The sequence below is a fragment of the Monodelphis domestica genome, chromosome 5 (assembly GCF_027887165.1).
Source record: "Monodelphis domestica isolate mMonDom1 chromosome 5, mMonDom1.pri, whole genome shotgun sequence".
NCBI lineage: Eukaryota > Metazoa > Chordata > Mammalia > Didelphimorphia > Didelphidae > Monodelphis > Monodelphis domestica.
Genome location: NC_077231.1, coordinates 244,733,128 through 244,750,484, shown reverse-complemented (window position 1 = coordinate 244,750,484; position 17,357 = coordinate 244,733,128). Strand labels below are relative to the sequence as shown.

Here is a 17,357-nt window from a genome sequence, read left to right as displayed (position 1 = left end):
AAAAAGGGAACTCTCTGGCTAGAGGACCGGATCCTGACAAAAACAATGGATGGAGCCCAGTCTGAGAGATGCCCTTCCAGGTCGGCCTAGGAATGGATGCAGCTGTAAGGGTGGCTGAGGAAGGATGGATCTACTACACCTGAGTGAAGGGGCCAACAATTCCACTTGTCTCTTGGACAGCTGAGGCCTTGGAGGAACAATCCTGAAGGTGTCATTCAGAAGGACACTGGTGACTGATGATGAGGTTGGTCTGATTATATTTGGACTGGGAATTTGTGGACTTTTAGGCACTTTAATTTGTATTGTTTGTTGTATTGAACCTAGAAGAGGAAACTGAGGCAAGTGAGAATAACACATCTATGAAAATAAAGAGAGGACTGTGTGAGAAAGAATTGAGTATACTATTCTCAGAATGAGTATTCAGCTTACAAAGGCTAGTTTGTTACCTTTTTTTTTGACTGAGGACCCCGGGACAAGCTTGGGAGGGAGACTGATAAAAGACAAAAAAGGCAATAAACTTGGTTGCTCCCTTTACCTCACTTGAACTGTTTTGGAAACACAGGTGCTTTGTATTGTAGGTTAAGGCCCAGTAAGGAGACCTGATAAGGGAGGGAGGAGGAACCTTGTGTTGGAGACTTATATATAGTGCCTGTTTGCTGTCTAGTTAGTTGGCACTTCTTAGCCCATCATTGGAGTGCACTCTTTCAGGAAGGGGATAAACAACGCCTCTTTTCATGCCTACCTTCTGATTCCAGATTTTGTTTGAGTAAGTGGGGCATTGGTGCTCATTTTTGAGTGGGGCACTTGTCATCATACTCTTTCCAAAATTTTAACATTTAAATAGTCTCCCTCCCTCCTCTCAGAGATAGTAAACAATTAGATCTGGGTCATACATGTATTAACATGAAAAACATACTTCATATTGGTCATTGTTATGAGAAAATACTAACATAAAACCAAAATCCCCAAATAAAACCATAAATAAAAAATAAACTAATGTGAAAGATTTTATATTTTGATTTGCATCTGACTCCAATAGTTCTCTCTGCATGAACTCCATGAATCCGGAGCTGCAATACAAACTGAACCAATAGACTTTTCACTTCACGACCTGAACCCAGGAGACAAGGTGTATATAAAGAACTTCCAGTGTACTGGAGCAACTCAGCCTTCCTGGGAAGGAGCATTCCAAATATTGTTAACTACTCCAACATCTATAAAGGTTGGAGAGAAGGACTCTTGGATTCATTGCTCACATGTAAAGAGAGCATCTTCTGTTGAGAATTAAGAATATCACATGCATTGGAGATAATAATCCCTTGACAAGTGGATGCTGTTTTTTGAGAAAACATTGAATTCATGATTTTTTTTCTTTCCCCCTTATTTTTATTATTGCTTTTCTTTTATTTTGATTAGAATATTTGATTTTCCCCTTTTTCTCATTTCTTGTACTAAAGGTGCATACAATTAATATTATTTTTCTACATTAATATAAGTTTTATATATATATGTATATATGTGTATGTATATATGTATATATGTGTATATGTGTATGTATATATGTGTATATATGTATATATGTATATATATGTACATATATATGCATGTTATAATATCAATGCATACATAAAGCTTTAAACTGTGTGAACCTGCCATTTATTGATAAAATGTTATGGGATTGTGGTTAATGTTTGTGTCTGATTCTAGGAAATTGGATAAAAACAAGGAGCACAGACAACCTGAATAGTGCTAAAAAGAGCACTCAGGAAAAACTAGTGTGAGACTCGAGGTTGAGACGTTTGACATATGTTAAGTCATAAGACTTCCTTGTATCTACCCTCTTTGTGAAATACTCAGACAAGTACCAAGTTTGACTATCATCCTGCCTCCCCATATCCCTGAGAATGACAAAAAATCAGACCAAGGAATGACACTTCCTATCAAAATAAATTTCTACTTCTTTTTCTTCTTATAGTATAGCAACTTCCTGTAGTCTTGACTGCAAATGGGTAAGTGAAATATTATTGCATTTTGTCCTACAAACTTATGGGATAGAAATTACTTTAAATTGGACCCATATAAGAGTCTGTTAGAAATTTATTAAACCTAAATAAGGGCCTATTTTGAATTTTTTCCCCTTTCTTCCAAAAGTTTAACTTTTTTCCATTTTGTCCCCTTTATATATTTTTTTGTTTTTCTCTTCTTTTGATAATTGACTCATACACCCCCATAACTCAACCATGCATCCTAAGCTGAACTGGATGTTTTTCAACATCCACTTCAGGGGGGGATTGTATTTTAATAAAAATGCAAGATTTTGAAATTTTGTTCAAGAAAAGATCTTCAAGGAAGAAGCTTGCTAACTCCTAAATCCAGAGAATGAACTGTTGCAGAAAGGTGCCATAAAACCTACACTACATCAAGAAGATCCAGAATGAACTTTGGGTGTGGTTGATTGAACTGAAGTTTGATTGAACATTTATTTGAATGTATACTCCTATGACAAAAGGGAACTTCCCCCTAATTGGTTTTTGTCAATGTGTCCAGCAAACATTGATTTTGCTGTCTGTCTTTCTTCTATGTCCCTCTTCTAATTATTGTAATTTCCTTTTAGAAGTTGAAATTATGTATTCACCTGCAGCTAGAAAATTTGAAGGTGCAGGATGATTATGTTTAGTGATCAATTGGGGAGACTAGTCTCCCAATCATCATTAGGGGGGATTGTGAACTTTAGATTACTCCACCCTACTTAGTCTAAGAAAAATCAGGAAATTGTGAACTTTAGAATCAGGAATGTCTACACCCATACTTAAGGATTGAGTATTTAGGAGGATGGCCTATGACAGACATGTGCTAGCAAATGACAAATTAGAAACAACTGACAGACCCCTGGGCTGGCCTAAGTCAGACCTAAGGTATCATTGGTACATGTGAGACGCAGGAAAGTGATATAAAACCATCTATATATTTTGCGTCACTTCCTTTCTCCAGGTTCTTGGATGGTGGAGAGGTGGCTGGTAGCAGCTTGCTGAGGAGTTGGTATCTTGGTGTGGCGACTGCTATTGTCCAGGTTTAGTGGTGAATTTTCCTTGATACCATACTGGAGGAAGTCTAGTAACCTAGTTCTAGTGAGGCTTTTCTCTGAGATCTCTCAGAGTTTAGGCTGATTTTTCTCTCCTTTACCTTCCAAACATTATCCTCTTAGAGAAAGCCTCTAATATTCTAAGACCTCATGGTGGAGGAATTTGAACTCCCTTGGCACAGGCTGGGTGGGAAAAATCCTACACTTTTCCCTCTCTCTTCTCCTTGATTTCTTCCCTATATATTTATTAAACCACCATATATTTCCAAACTGACTTGGGTATTTTCTTTAGGATATCCCCTGGTGACCAAAAATCAAACTTAAATTAGGTCACAAATCTAAATTATCCTTACAGTCGATATCATTCTTTGTCATAAGTCCTTCAGAATTGGTTTGATTACATTCTTGAACTTGAAACTAGGGGAATTTAATATGCTAAATCTAGATTAGTCTAACTAAGAATCTCCAGTTTCATTACAGCAGAACCATATATTGAAAAAATTGTGTAGTCATCTCCACACTGATGTTTTTTGCATGGATTTTATTGGGCAGAGTGAAACAAACTTTCTCTGAAGCTGTGACTTGAGAGAAAGTGAGAAGACTAATGTGCACAATGCTTATTTCTTGTCGGGAAATTTCCTGTTGCTGTGATCTTGTGTCTTCTAATGTTTCTGCTACTGTGAAAATGACACTGATTTACCTTTAATGAGCTGTGTCAGTTTCCTAATTAATGATGGTAAAGTAACTAGAGAGCAGAAGGGAAAGTTTTATAAATGCTGCATTTTAAATGGAGGTAAAATAAATTTGCCTAGTCTTATCTCTCCTTCTTTTGTAAGATAATGCTTGACTCTGAAAGGAACTATTTAGCAGAATGAGAGTATGCTGTTAGCAAAGATGGAGTGTATTAGAATATACTCCTGAGAAATTTTACATATTTCAGAATTACTAAAAATGGACTTTGGCAATTCTTGCTTTTTTATTAATGGTGAGGGAAGGCAGAATGTTTCTTTCTTTTCTTGTCCCCTTTTCTAAAATAGATTATTAATTGTGCCTAGATTCCATGCTATCATGTTTCCATCATGATTTTTGTTTTGTTTTGTTTTATTCATTTGGAGGAAATTCTCTTTGGATTAAATCTCTATGCATAGCCTTCTGGGGCTCCATGGTGATATTATCCCTTAAGGACAGGTAATTTAAAAGGAAAGACTTATGGGGAATGGCAATAAATGAGAGGTATGGTAGAGATATGAAAAAATGGCAGCTATATTCAGACCATACTGAAATCACAGATGCAAATTGCAGAGGAAAATGAACATGGGAAGTAGTAAGATGGAGGCAATAGGTCTTTTTCCTTCATTTACCAAGGGATATCAATAGAATTCCCAGGACTGAAGCTGTATCTAATAGAAATTATACTTTCTAATTCTGTGATGAGAAATCAGTACTTCTAAGGCTTCTGCTATGATAAAATGGAAGAAAAAAGCCCAATCTTAGATCTGAACTAATTAACTAGATGGAAAGAATAGGATGGTCTCTGGATGGTCATTCTAAGTAGAGAGAGAGAAGGCAAAGCATATAGTAAGATTCTTGACTAGGTAAGCCCTTGTGTCTTATTAATGTTAATATGGGACATTAAAATCTAGAAAAATCAATGAGAATGAAGACTGGGTATTTAGCAATAAAGAGGTCATTGGTATCTGTGAAGTAAGTAATTTCATTAGTTAAATGGTGGCAACAAATACAGACCATTCTTTCTGGAAGTTTGGTACTGGTCAAGCCAAAGAGGCAACAGATCATGTCTCTAAAGTATGGAATATGACTGATCTAGGAAAGGTAACTGAGAAGAAGCAGTTGGGTAGAAAGAGAAGCAAGAGTAAGAAGAAAAAACAAGAAGAGTTGTCAGTGGTATCAAATGCATCCGAGTTTTCAAAAAAGTTAAAGATAGTATGAAGAGAGAGAGAGAAAAAGGACTAGATTTTGAAGTAAAAGGGAAGATATATTATTCCCTGGTCTGATTTTATCTTCAAACTCAGGGAAAGGGGAGCCAAAACGGCAGCCAAACTTAGGTACATGTCTGAATCTGCAATGGAGGAACCCAGCGTCTGGCATTGTCAAACAGTTACTTCTTAAAACCTCAAAACAAGTCCTCTATTTTAGAGAAGATCTTATCAATCACACAAGGATTTTTGGTCTCCTTGACCTTGTGGGGTTTTATTTTTTGGGGGGGTTATTTGTTTGTTTATGTGTTTTGTTTTGTTTTTGACACTGTACAATGGCTTTTTTTTTTATCCCTTCTTCTGGAATCAGACACAATTATTAATGGAAGACCCACAATAGTTAACAACCAATGGCAACTTTCTATAGTCCTGGCTGCCAATTGGGTAAGTGCTATATTACTATAATTGTCCTGCAGACTTGTAGGATATAAACCACTTTAATTGAGCCTTGCTAGTAAATAAGGACCTGCTAGGGATTTATTCTTTTTTTACTCATAATTTTTATATACCTAGATTTTGAGATTTTTTTCTTCCAAAATTTAATTTTTTCTTCCTTTTTTTATGTTTTTGGTTTTTCTTTTGACAATTGACTCATATACTCCATAACTCAACCATTTATCCTGAATTGATCTGGGTGTTGGTCAACACTCTCCTCAGAGGAGATTGTATAATTTTTGTAAAATCCAAGATTTAAATTTTTTTTCTTTAGAGAAATTTCAGGAAAAGAAGCTCACGAACTCCTCAAATCAAGAAAGTGAATTGTTTGGAGAAAGAGCCATAAAAAATCCTGCAGAAAGTACACACTGCATTAAAGATCCAGAATGAAATTTGGATATAATTAATTGAACTAAAGGGTGTTGAATACATTTACTTTGAATGTAAACTCTTATTCCAAAGGGGACTGTCCTCTAATTGGCTTTTTGTCAATGCACCTACCAATCATTGGTTTTGCTCTCTTTTATTTCCCTCTTATCTCCTATTATTGTAACTTCCTCTTTGAAAGTGCAACATTGTATTCATCTTTAGCTAGAAGATCTTTAGAAATATAAGCTAGTTATGTGAAATGATTCATTGGGGAGACCTGTCAGGCAAATCTGGGAGATTTCAATATGCTCTTCTCCCAATAGAATCACAGGAGAGATTGTGAAGATAGGATTAACTCTCCCTCTCTCTATTTTTATCTAATCAAATCAAGAACTTAAAGTGCCCCTACTTAGGTAGGTCACTAGATATAAGAGTTCACAAATCACTTAGCTCATACCTCCAAAGGCCACAACCACTGATCTCCCCTGGGAAGTGCTAGTGATTGGTTCCTGTGAAGAGGGGGAGAGACAGGAAATGGCATCAAGAAAACTGCTTTAAAAAGGCCAGCCCAGGTATTCAGGCTCCTCACTCTCTGCACTGATGAACTGGGCTGGAGGGGGGCTCTTTTGATTTCCTTGGTTTTTGAGAGACTGTTTCCTTGGAGAGACTCTTCCCTTGGATTCTGCATCAGTGAGTATGACTGAAGAGAAACACTTTTCCTTGGAGTCATTCTACATTGGTGGAACTCTTGTAGAAGACAACACTGGGACTTCTGGCTGAGGACTACTGGGAAATCCATGTGGAGATTGGGACTTGGGGAAGCCCCTACTGGGGACTGAGCCAGACTTCACAGGAGCAGCACTTAGGGCTGGTAGGCTAGACCAGGCTTTGTCTCATTGCTATATTTCTCACTTTCACTGTATCTACCTTGTTGTAAATAAAAGCTACTAACAGTCATTTTGACTTAGGGGCTAATATTTTATAAATGGTGACCAATTTTATAACTCTCATATTGAGTCAAAACCTAAATTTAATTGTTACAATGGAGAAAAGATCATTGTGATTTTGGCAATCAAAGGAGAGGAAATTTTGGAGAGAGTAGTATCAATTGAATGAGGTCAGAAGCCCTTGGGCAAGTCATTGAAAAATGAGAGGAAAGGTGGTAGAAGTAAAGAATGTAGAAAGCTTTTTTAGGAGCTTATTTATGAAATGGAAACGTGACATAGGAGAATAGGTTAAAAGGACAGTAGTGTCATGTGGATTATTTGTTTAAGATGGGGAATATAAATATATTTGTAGTTAGTGAGAAGAGGGTCAGTAGGTACAGAGAAATTAAGGATTAGATATATAGGAGCTGATCTAACCTTGATTACATGGACAGATGGCACATACATTCAGAAATCCAACATAAATTTTTGATAGAGCGAACTTAAAGTAGAAATGCTAAGTGATTATGTGAGCTAGAGGTTCTGGAAATGATGGTGATAGAAAAATATAACTTTTCTTCTTTTTGGTCCAGTGTGTTAGAGCATGAATGAAGGACTTCATTTTGTTAAAGGGTAGCTGGAGATTTCATGTCTTTTACAAGAGGAAAGTTTTTAAAAGCACAAAATGGTTGAAAAATGAGTGAGTGTTCTAGAAGGTAAGCTAATGATAGGAACTGTAGAGGGTTCAAATGGGGAGAGAATAGAGAAGAGGGACTAAGAAGGAACTGAGCTGAATAGGCAGTAGTAGCAGGGGTAAGAGGCTCTTAACTTGACTGATAGTATCTCTGAATCACAAGAATTAGAAAGACTGTAGAAGTTCCTTAGTCACAGGTTGGAGAAAACAGTTGCTTGGGACCTCTAATCTCAAGGCTTACATAGAGTAGCATGTATTTTTAACAAGCAGGTTGATAACCAATAAGGGAAGCTTATTCAGAAAAAAAATACACACAAACACTTATATTTCTTGGTCCTTCAAAGCCTCCTATTTATCTTAGTGACTTCTGAATGCCTGATGGGGTAGGAGTGCTGAATAAATGCTATGTTTCTTGTTTTTTAGAGTCAATAGTTTTCCATTTCTCAGCTCCAACTACATGATGTATTGCTAAAACATTATTAAGGAGGGTGTATTTAGGTATTTATTAGATCAGAAATTGTCTCTGAGCTCCAAACTACCATGTGTACCAAGGCTTTCTATTATACTAGAGAAATTTCATTGAATCTTTGTAATGAAATACTGACATAAAGGATTCTGTCCTTTGGAAGTGCAGATTTACATGCTTACATGCTATATATAGCAGTGTTAAGGAACCTTTTAGAGATGAAGTGCCAGGTCTCACCCCTACCCCACCTCACAGACTAGGTGCTGTGCCCATGTCCCCCCACCACCACATTCTATGCCCCTCCCTCCACTGAGTGGCAGGCAAACTGCTTTCTCCCAATTACTCTACCCAGGGGAGGTAGGAAGCACTCCCATTGGAATGTTGGGTGGGGGGCAGGGGCAGTTGATGTAGTCAGGCTCGGGGAGAGGGAGAAGTTATTAAGGGTAAATTTTAGGGTTGAGACTGAATATATTTTTAGTGGTTGCCAGGGATTTAAATTCTAAATCCCAATGAAATACTCCAGTCAGAATGGAATTTTATGGGGGTTTATTTACAATAAAAGGAAGAAATTAAGAATGAGGGAGAGAGAGAAAGGGAAGATCTGCTGCAGCCTGGTCTGAGCCAGGGGGAGTTCAGAGACCTCAGCCAAGGGGCCTTCCCAGAAGATTAAATCTAGCTCAGCTTCCAGCCACAAGGCCTCCTCCAAGATGAGGGGCCTCCTTGGAGACTGGTACTTTCAGAAAGGTCAAGGGAAAGGGGAGTCAGCCTTATCACGTGGTCATCTCAGGGAAGCTGTCTGAGGTCCCATGCTTGAGCTCCAAGTCAAGTTACACCACCCAAGACCCTCTCACAGAAAGTGATGAGAAATATAAAGGCAGTTCTTTACATCACTTCCTGTGTCTCACATGTACCAATGGTGGCTTAAACTTGGCTTTGGACAGCCCAGGGGAGTCAGTCAGTTGTTCTGATTTGTCACTTGCTAGCACACTCCAGTCATAGACGATCCTCCCCCACAGTTAATACTTAAGTGGGGGTGTATACATTCCTGGTTGCTAAAATTCTAAAGACTAAACAGGGTGGAGTAAATCTAAAATTCACAAAGCAAGGGATGCAAACTTTATGCTTCCCTCTAGTTATGTGAGCTATGATCACCTCAAACCTAGGAAAAAAGCAAAAAAGCCCCAGATTACAGGAAAACCCCTTTTTAAAGGAAAATATGACCCTGAGTTTAAACAGCATCATCCTGACACATTTACCTCATTGTTCCAGCTTTCCTGAAGGGGGTATCCTCCAAATTAAACTTATTAGCAAATGATCAAGGGTTGAAATCAGGTTTCAATCTGGATTCTGGACTGATTAGAAGATTGACAAGCCAGTATTATGTTTTTCAGAGCTTCTAGCCCACCAGTTCTCCCTCAGGCAGACACCCCTTTGAATGCAAATTGGAGGGGATTGAGAATGCAAATTAAAGCAGCCAGTGTTTGTTTGTGACAGAAACTAGAGAAGGTAGCTGTAGAATAGGGAAGAGGTTATTAGCTTAGCCTCATAAAACTTATTCCTAAATCACTAGACTACAGTTTTGGACATTTTTAAAGCACACTGAAAAGACATATCCTAAAAATTCAAAAACACTTTTTGCAGTTAAGACATTGGTTGCTTCTGACAGTAAAGGCATAAGTTGTTTTTGTCTCACTCAGGCCAAAGATAATTAAAAGGCCATTGTGTTCTGAATGGGGTGTGGCAATCTTGTCCTATAAGGGATACTATCTTGAAAAGACCTGCTTACTAATTCCTATTGGGGAAAGGGGGAGGCTTGCAGCTCAGGTGCCCCTTCCTGACTTTCTAGATAAGAACTCTGGTGAACTCTCTGCTGAATGTACAGGTGCACTGGGTCCTTGGTATGCTTGTCCATGGAGAGGTCTATGAGTGCCATCTCTGGTATGCATACCATAGGTTTCCCATCAAAGATATATAGTGTCCCTACCCTCATTATCCTAGAAAAGCATTTATTAAGGGCTAAAAGACTACAAAGCTTCATGGTCCAGACATCCTCACTGAAATGATCACTCTTACTCTGAAGGACTAGGAAATGTAGACATTACAAGAGGAATACTGAAGATGCTAAGAGATTGAACTTCATACTTATGTATGAGAGGTATAATGGTTAAATTGGGATTTTTGACTAAATAAGAGAGTTATAAAAAAGTGGTCATCGACTGTTATCCATTAAGTCAGGAAAACTATTAGCAGCATTTAACAATTTTGTTTAATTGGAATATTAGTAAAAGGAAGGAAATGTGGAAGAGAATGAGGCAAGGAGACTGCCTAGCCTACCCTAAAGGCTGATCTGATGAAATGAAGCTAGCTCCTTGACGGAGTTCTAATCTCCACGTGGGAATCCTAGTCACCCACCAGCAAGCCAGAGCCATCCTCCAAAGAAGAAATCCAAAGGAGAAGATCCAAGGAACAGAGATTTCAAAGAAAAACTCCAAAGTAGAAGCCTCAAGAAGTCCCTTGGACAGGAAGTTCATGACTTTGTAGTTCTTTTTCCATGTCACTTCCTGTTCCTTCCCTACTTTATGAGAACCAACCATAGTCTTTTAATTTGGCTAGCACTGCCTGGGGGATGGGGGTGTTCATCGATTGGGGAATGCCTAAACAAATTGTGGTATTTGTTGGTGATAGAATATTGTGGTCCTGAAAGTAACAAAGAAATGGAGGAACTCTATGTGAACTGGAACAATCTCTAGGAAATGATTCAGAGCAAAAGCACAGAAACAGGAGAACATTATACACAGAGACTGATACATTATGTCACAATCAAATATAATAGACTTTTCTACTAGTAGCAATGCAAAGACCCAGGACAATACAAAGGAACTTGTGAGAAAGAACACTATCCACTCTCAGAGAAAGAACTGTGGAATGAGAAATACATTAGAAAAATGTATGCTTGATAACATAGTGCAATAGGGATCTGATTAGGGTTTTTTATGTTAAAGGATCACTCTACTGTAAATATAAATAACACTGAAATATGTTTTGAACAATGATACATGTATCACCTAGTGGAATTGCTTGTTGACTTTGGGAGGGGGAAGGAGAGAGCAGGGATGGGGGAGATTGTGAATCATGTACCATGGGAAAATATTCTAAATAAAAATTAAAAAATTAAAAAAAATTGGTGTCCCAAATTCTTTTCCTCAAAATCATAAACAATATGATAAATATGATATGATAATGATTTTGCATGTGAATCCTGCCTCCTCCAATTTGTTCTTCCTTTTATCCCTTCTATCCTACTTTTCCTGTAATGAAAGACAGATTTCTATATCCAATTGAGTGTGTATGTTCTCCCGGGAAGCCATTTTTGATGGGAGTAAGAAAGTGCTACTTTCCTTACCTCCCTCACCATTCCCTCAACCATAAAAACTCTTTCAAGTCTCTTTTATGTAAGATAATTTACTCCATTCCGCCTCTCCCTTCCCCCTATCTTCCAATGCATATCTAACTTTTCTGAAGTTTTATTTGTCTCCTTAACTTCTTCCTTATTTATTTTTTGGTTTTATTTATCTATTTCTGAGAGGGGAAGGTTAAGGTTCGCCTCTAGTAAAATTTTACTTCCTATTTCTACCTGTAACTTATGTAAGCTTGTCCTTTAGGAATTTGAATGATATGCTATTTTGTACATATATGTTTTGTATTGATATTGTTTCATTTTCTATGGTGCCTTTTATCAAGAGGCAATTTCCATACTTGTATCTTTGATTAGATCAATTTTTATGTTGCTTTGTCTAAAATCATGATTGCTACCTGTTTTTTTTTTTAACTTTAGCTTAAGTATAATAGATAGATATTATGACAGCCCCTTACTTTTACTCTGTGTGTGTCTCTCTGCTTTAAATATTGTAGACAGCATATTGCAAAGTTTTGGTTTTTAACATTTTTTCTTTCATTTCTGTTTTATGGGTGAGTTCTTCCCATTCATATTCACTATTATGATTACTAATTGTGTATTTCTCTCCATCTTATTTTCTCTATTTCCCTCTCTCCTTTCAGCCTATCCATGCTCAAAAATGTTTTGCTTCAGACAACTATCTCTTCTAGTTCACTTTACTTTTGTCTACCCCACCCTCCTCTCATTCCCCTTTCCCTCCAATCATCCTTTATGGCAAGTTAGGTTACTAGAACTGAATGAATGTGGATATTCTTTCCACCTTGGGCTAATTCTGATGAAAGTAAAATTGAAGCATTGTCTGCCATGTCCCCCATCTTATCTTCTACTGTATTGATTCTTAGGTACCTCTTCATGTGAGATAATTTACCCTTTCCTATCTTCCCCTTTCAAAGATGGCACTCAGAGAGCTGTCTGTGGACACCTGGGTCACCCTCCCACCTAAACCCCCATAGAGTTTTTTCCAGAAAGGTAGAGGGTCGTGGGTGGAGTTGCTCCCCTCTTCCTCTCCACCATGCCTGATGACATTTTTTCACATCACCCACACCTCTGTCTAGCAGCCCAATGGGAGTGCACAGGGGATATGGTGGGCAGTTCACAAGCTTTAGACCTGGAGGAGAGCACTCAGACAATTCCCCTCCCCCTCTCCACACATGCTTCTCATCACCTGCCCCTCTGCCCAGCAGCAAATGGCAGTGCTTCCTCCCTCCCCTGTCTGGGATAAGAGGGAGCATGGAACTTGATCTCTGGGGGGCCAGGGTGTGGCATTCAGTCTCTGGGGTGGGAGGCTAACATGGCACTTATTCTAGGAGGTAGGGTGGGGGTGGGGCCTAGTACTTCATCTCTAAAAGATTTGTCATCACTGCCTTAGGCTATTTGATAGTGAGTTGGACTTCTCCCAGTTCTGACCTTTTATTACTTCAGTTAGGACTGACATTGAGCTCCTCCCACTCCAGCCAATTTTGTTGCCTTGAGTCTCAATAATGGCTGCTCCTGGTTTTGAAGTTACTTTACCTCATGCCTCTGTAGGGCTAGTCTTGGGCTTTTTCTCCTTTTCTGTTTTGTTACTTTAGGAGAGAGTGAGATAAGAAGGAAAGACTGGGGCCAGCATGCCTGAGAAGGACCAAGTGGAAGAATCACGGCACCATGCCTGGGGGCTATGATTTTTCTTTATTATGACAAAGAGAAAGACTTATAGAGAGAAAAATATTAAGCATTATACCATTTTTGGGCAGATGTTACTTTCCCACAGGATAATGTTTATGAAAATGACTTCACACATGAATGTTACCAGGGTTGCTATTATAGACATAAGCAAGTTGAGACACAGTGATTGTTAATCTGTTCCTAGGGAAAGTTGGGTTTGGTACTTTCAGTCTTGATGTGTCAAGGACTTCTTTTCTCTTAAGAGTGAGGGGGACTCAGGGTTTAATGGTAACCTTTGGCTGAAAGGAGTGCCTTTGTGTGAGAGATTGGAATCTTGCCAGCAATCTCAGGCAAGCATGGTGGCTTTCCTCAGTAGGCTTGATCTGTCTTGATCTTATATATATAAGGAAGTATTAAGAGCACAGGAGATTTTTGGGGAAAAAATTAGAGAATACTTAAGTGTTATTAAATTTATGGTTGGACTGAATATTTAATTAGTCACCAGGGATTTAATTGCTAAATCCCCAAAATGAATTACTAAAATAAAATGTAATTTATAGTAGTTTATTTTTACAATAGAGGGAAGACATTAAGGAAGAGAGAAAAGGGGAGAGAGAGAGAGAGCTCCAGCTTCCTCTGAGCCAGGTAGAAATTCTAAAGCCCCAGACAGGGGAAAGGAGTCTCATTACAATGGTCCTTTCCCAGAGGCTCATGCCTCCAGAAAGGGCAAGTAAGGAAGTCAGCCTTTACAGTCACCATGTTGCCGATTCAATCAGCAGATTCTTTTATCAGCCTCAAACTCCAAGTTTGTCTCTTCACTCCAAGTGTGTCTCTTCACTCCAAGTGTCTCTCTTCAAGTGTCTGTCTTCACTCCAAGTCTAAGTGTCTGACCTCTGTGTGTCTCTGTTTCCACTTTTAAAGACCTTTTTCTCTTGTGTCACTTCCCCTAAATTTGATGTCTACCAATCACAGCTGACATGCCACTCCAGGACTGCCCACTCTTTCACATGTGGGTCACAGACCTCCCACTCAGTGTATGAAATGGGTGTTCACACCTTTTTGTGGTTAAAATCCAAAATGGGTAGATTTCCATATTCAACTTTAAGTACTGTGTTTATACTTTTGGGAATTAAAATCTAAAAATAGACAGGGGATTACAATTTAATCTTCACAATCAAGGAAGAGCTAAGTGCCTTCATTGTTACAATCAGGGGAGAACCAAATCCAATCTTCACAGTGTACAGTGCAGAAATAGATGAACTTATCTGAAATAGTACTTTGGAATAGGTTATGATCTCCTAGAGGTTATACTGCCCCTAAACTTTGCATTTAAAAAGAAAATAAAAATGAGCTTAGTTTAAAACAAATGGACATGATTATATAATATATTATATATATTATATTAATGTTATTGATATAATATATTATATAATATAGGTATACTACATTATACAATAGTTAGTATAACATTTTCCTTTTTTCTAGGCACTCCTCTACTTGGTTGTAAAATAATTCTGAAGCCTTTCACCATGATTAATTTATCCAATGTATCTAGTAAGTAAAATCAGTATTCCATGTTAATCCTACTTTTTTTTAAGCCATATCATGGCTCTACTTTCATGTTTATCTGCTTTATTTATCCAGTGTCTGAAATCAATTCTTTTAACACAAGGTGGCTCCACTTTCACAGCTAAAAATAAGCATTTTATGAAGTGAAAAAAAAATCTACATAATCCACTGAAACCTCTCAATATTCAAGCACAACTCTCCTAAATCTGATAGTCATGCTGTTTTGGGTTAGTTCTTTACAGTTTCTTTTACATAGTAGATAACAAAATAAATATTTGTTGAATTGAAATATTTCAATTAAAAAAATAAATCTCTGCCCCAGAGTATATTGCAGATACTGCTATATGTGCCCTCTATCAGGTAGATGATTTTCTTTATTAAAAGAAGGGGTTAAATTTTGAAGAATTAGAATGGACATATCTTTAAGTTTTTCTTTTTTTGATATTGATATTTTTTTGATTTGATATTGATAAATCTCAATAAACATGACTATTTTAATATACAAAGATGAGAAAAGAAGACTCCATTTGAAATAGTGAGCTTTTATAGTTTTTTTTATTATTATGCCATTATTTTAGCATATGAAGAAGAATATTTCCAGAAATGACTAACATAAAAACAAAGTATTAATAAAACTTCTAAAAAAAATCTGCCTATTTGCCAGTGACATGTACATAAGATTTTAAAATTTAAGGAACCCTAGAGATAATACAGACCTATCTCATTTTGAACATGTGGAAACTGAGGGCTGTAAGAGATTAATGCTACAGAAAACCTAGAAAAGCAGATGCAATGAATTGAAACTTGAAGATCTGTCCAACAAGGAAAATTCCAGAGAAAAATGTGACATAGAGAAGGCAGTTGAACAAGGAGACACAAACTGTTTCTTACTCTCTCTTTTTCTTGGGACTTTAGGGGAAAGAGCTAAAGGAGATTTCTTTGCCTTTCTAGTTATTGGTTTCTCCCTGACAGATTTGGAGGATGACTCTGAAGACCTTTGAAAGCTGTTAATAATATCCCTCTTAAAGACTATACAACTTTATTCATCTTGAGATTTATAATAGATTAAGGAAATCCTAAACTCCCTCTCTCCTATTCAAATTCCCTTTACCTCTCCTTCCTTAAAATAAGTCCCTGTTTCTGGTATTTTAGAGAGTGAGTTATCTGTTAAATTTTCAGTCAACTTACCCATTCTGAATCCCAGCTTGATTTCAACTGAAAAAGACAGTAGAAGTTGGGGGGGGGGGATGGGGAGGGAAAGAATTCTGTCCTCCCATTACCTTATTTCTCAGTGTGTTTGCCCAGCACCTCCAATTACCATAAAAACCCAGTAAGGAAACCACCTAATAGGGCCAGAAAGTATAAATGATTGAGGCTACATAGAGAGCAGAATAGTATCTCCATCCAGATCTTTGGAGTCCATGTCAATAATATTTCCCCTATAACTGGTTCATTCTTAACCAGTTCAACTTTTGGGAATTTATACCTTGGTTTAATGACCTTCACACTACTTCCTTAATGCTATATAGTTTTTTTTTTTTCTGTTCAGGCATTTTTTAATCATGTCTGATTCTTCATTCCCCCATTTGGGGTTTTCTTGGGAAAAATACTGGAGTGGTCTGCCAGTCCTTCTTCAGTTATTTTTACAGATGAGGAAATGAGGCAATTGGGGTTAAGTGATTTGCCCAGGGTTAAAAAGCTAATAAGTGTCTGAGGCTAAATTTGTAATCTCCACCTGGTACCACTATGGTGAATTTATGGTTGGAAATAGACAAATTAAGATGGGAAGAGCAGGCACAAATGTATTGCAATCTATTTCATTGTAGGAATACCCATACTGGTGAGGTCACAGATTCATTTAACTCTGAATAAGTTGGTAAATTTTTTCAAGATTCTTTTGGAAATTTTCCAAACTCAAAATAATTATAGATATCAATATTATTAGATGGATATTTAGACAATGCTATTTATATGAACATTAAGTCATTCAAAGTTTGTATGGTGGTTCAAGTGAATTTAGGAAGAGGAAATGAGGGATGTTCTTTCCTCTCCCCATCCCTCATGTCATAGTTTTGAACTGAATGCTATTTTAGAGCAGAAACAGCTAGTTTTCAGCTATAGATATGTCCTCCCTTCATTCTAATTGTCTACTGGGTAATAGTTTGTATCAATCCTTATTGTCAGTATTGTAAAGGTTAAAATTATGGTTGAGACTGAATGTAATAATTATATTTGGTCACCAAGGATTTTATTTATAAAAAATCCTTAATGAAATATCCAAATCAGTTGGAAATTTTATAGTGATTTAATTGATAGTGGAGGAGATTAAAGAGAAGGAGGAAGGAAAGGAGTAGGTTTTCTCCCCCCACCTCCCAGCCCGCCTGGCTAGTACCAAGTGGGGAGATTAGGAGATAAGGTTTTGGAGTATGAAGGAGGAAGGAGTCAGGCTTGAACTCCAAAAAGGAAAGGGCTAAGCCAAGATGCCCAAACCTGAAATCAGCTCCAGGGCAAACTCACCACCAAACCCAGACAATAGCTACAGAGAGAAGAGAGAGGAGGTGACGTGCCTTATATGGACTGTTTTACGTCACTTTCCTGCATCTCATCTGTACCAATGATTGCTTAGTTTGACTTAGGACAGCCCAGGGGTCTGTCCATTTTTCTGCATATGTCTGTTGAAGGCCATTTCCTCAGATAATTAAATCTTGAGTTTGATGT

General features: G+C 37.6%; 1 protein-coding gene across 1 annotated transcript in view; it reads right to left on the bottom strand.

Moving 5' to 3' along the window:
* The window catches only part of PFKP (phosphofructokinase, platelet), a 139,914-nt gene extending 130,550 nt beyond the window's left edge, over positions 1-9,364 (bottom strand). The window contains exon 1 of the mRNA XM_056800003.1: positions 9,226-9,364. The gene's annotated coding sequence lies outside the window, so the exon portion shown is untranslated. The remainder of the gene's footprint in view (positions 1-9,225) is intronic.
* Positions 9,365-17,357: the final 7,993 nt, after the last annotated feature.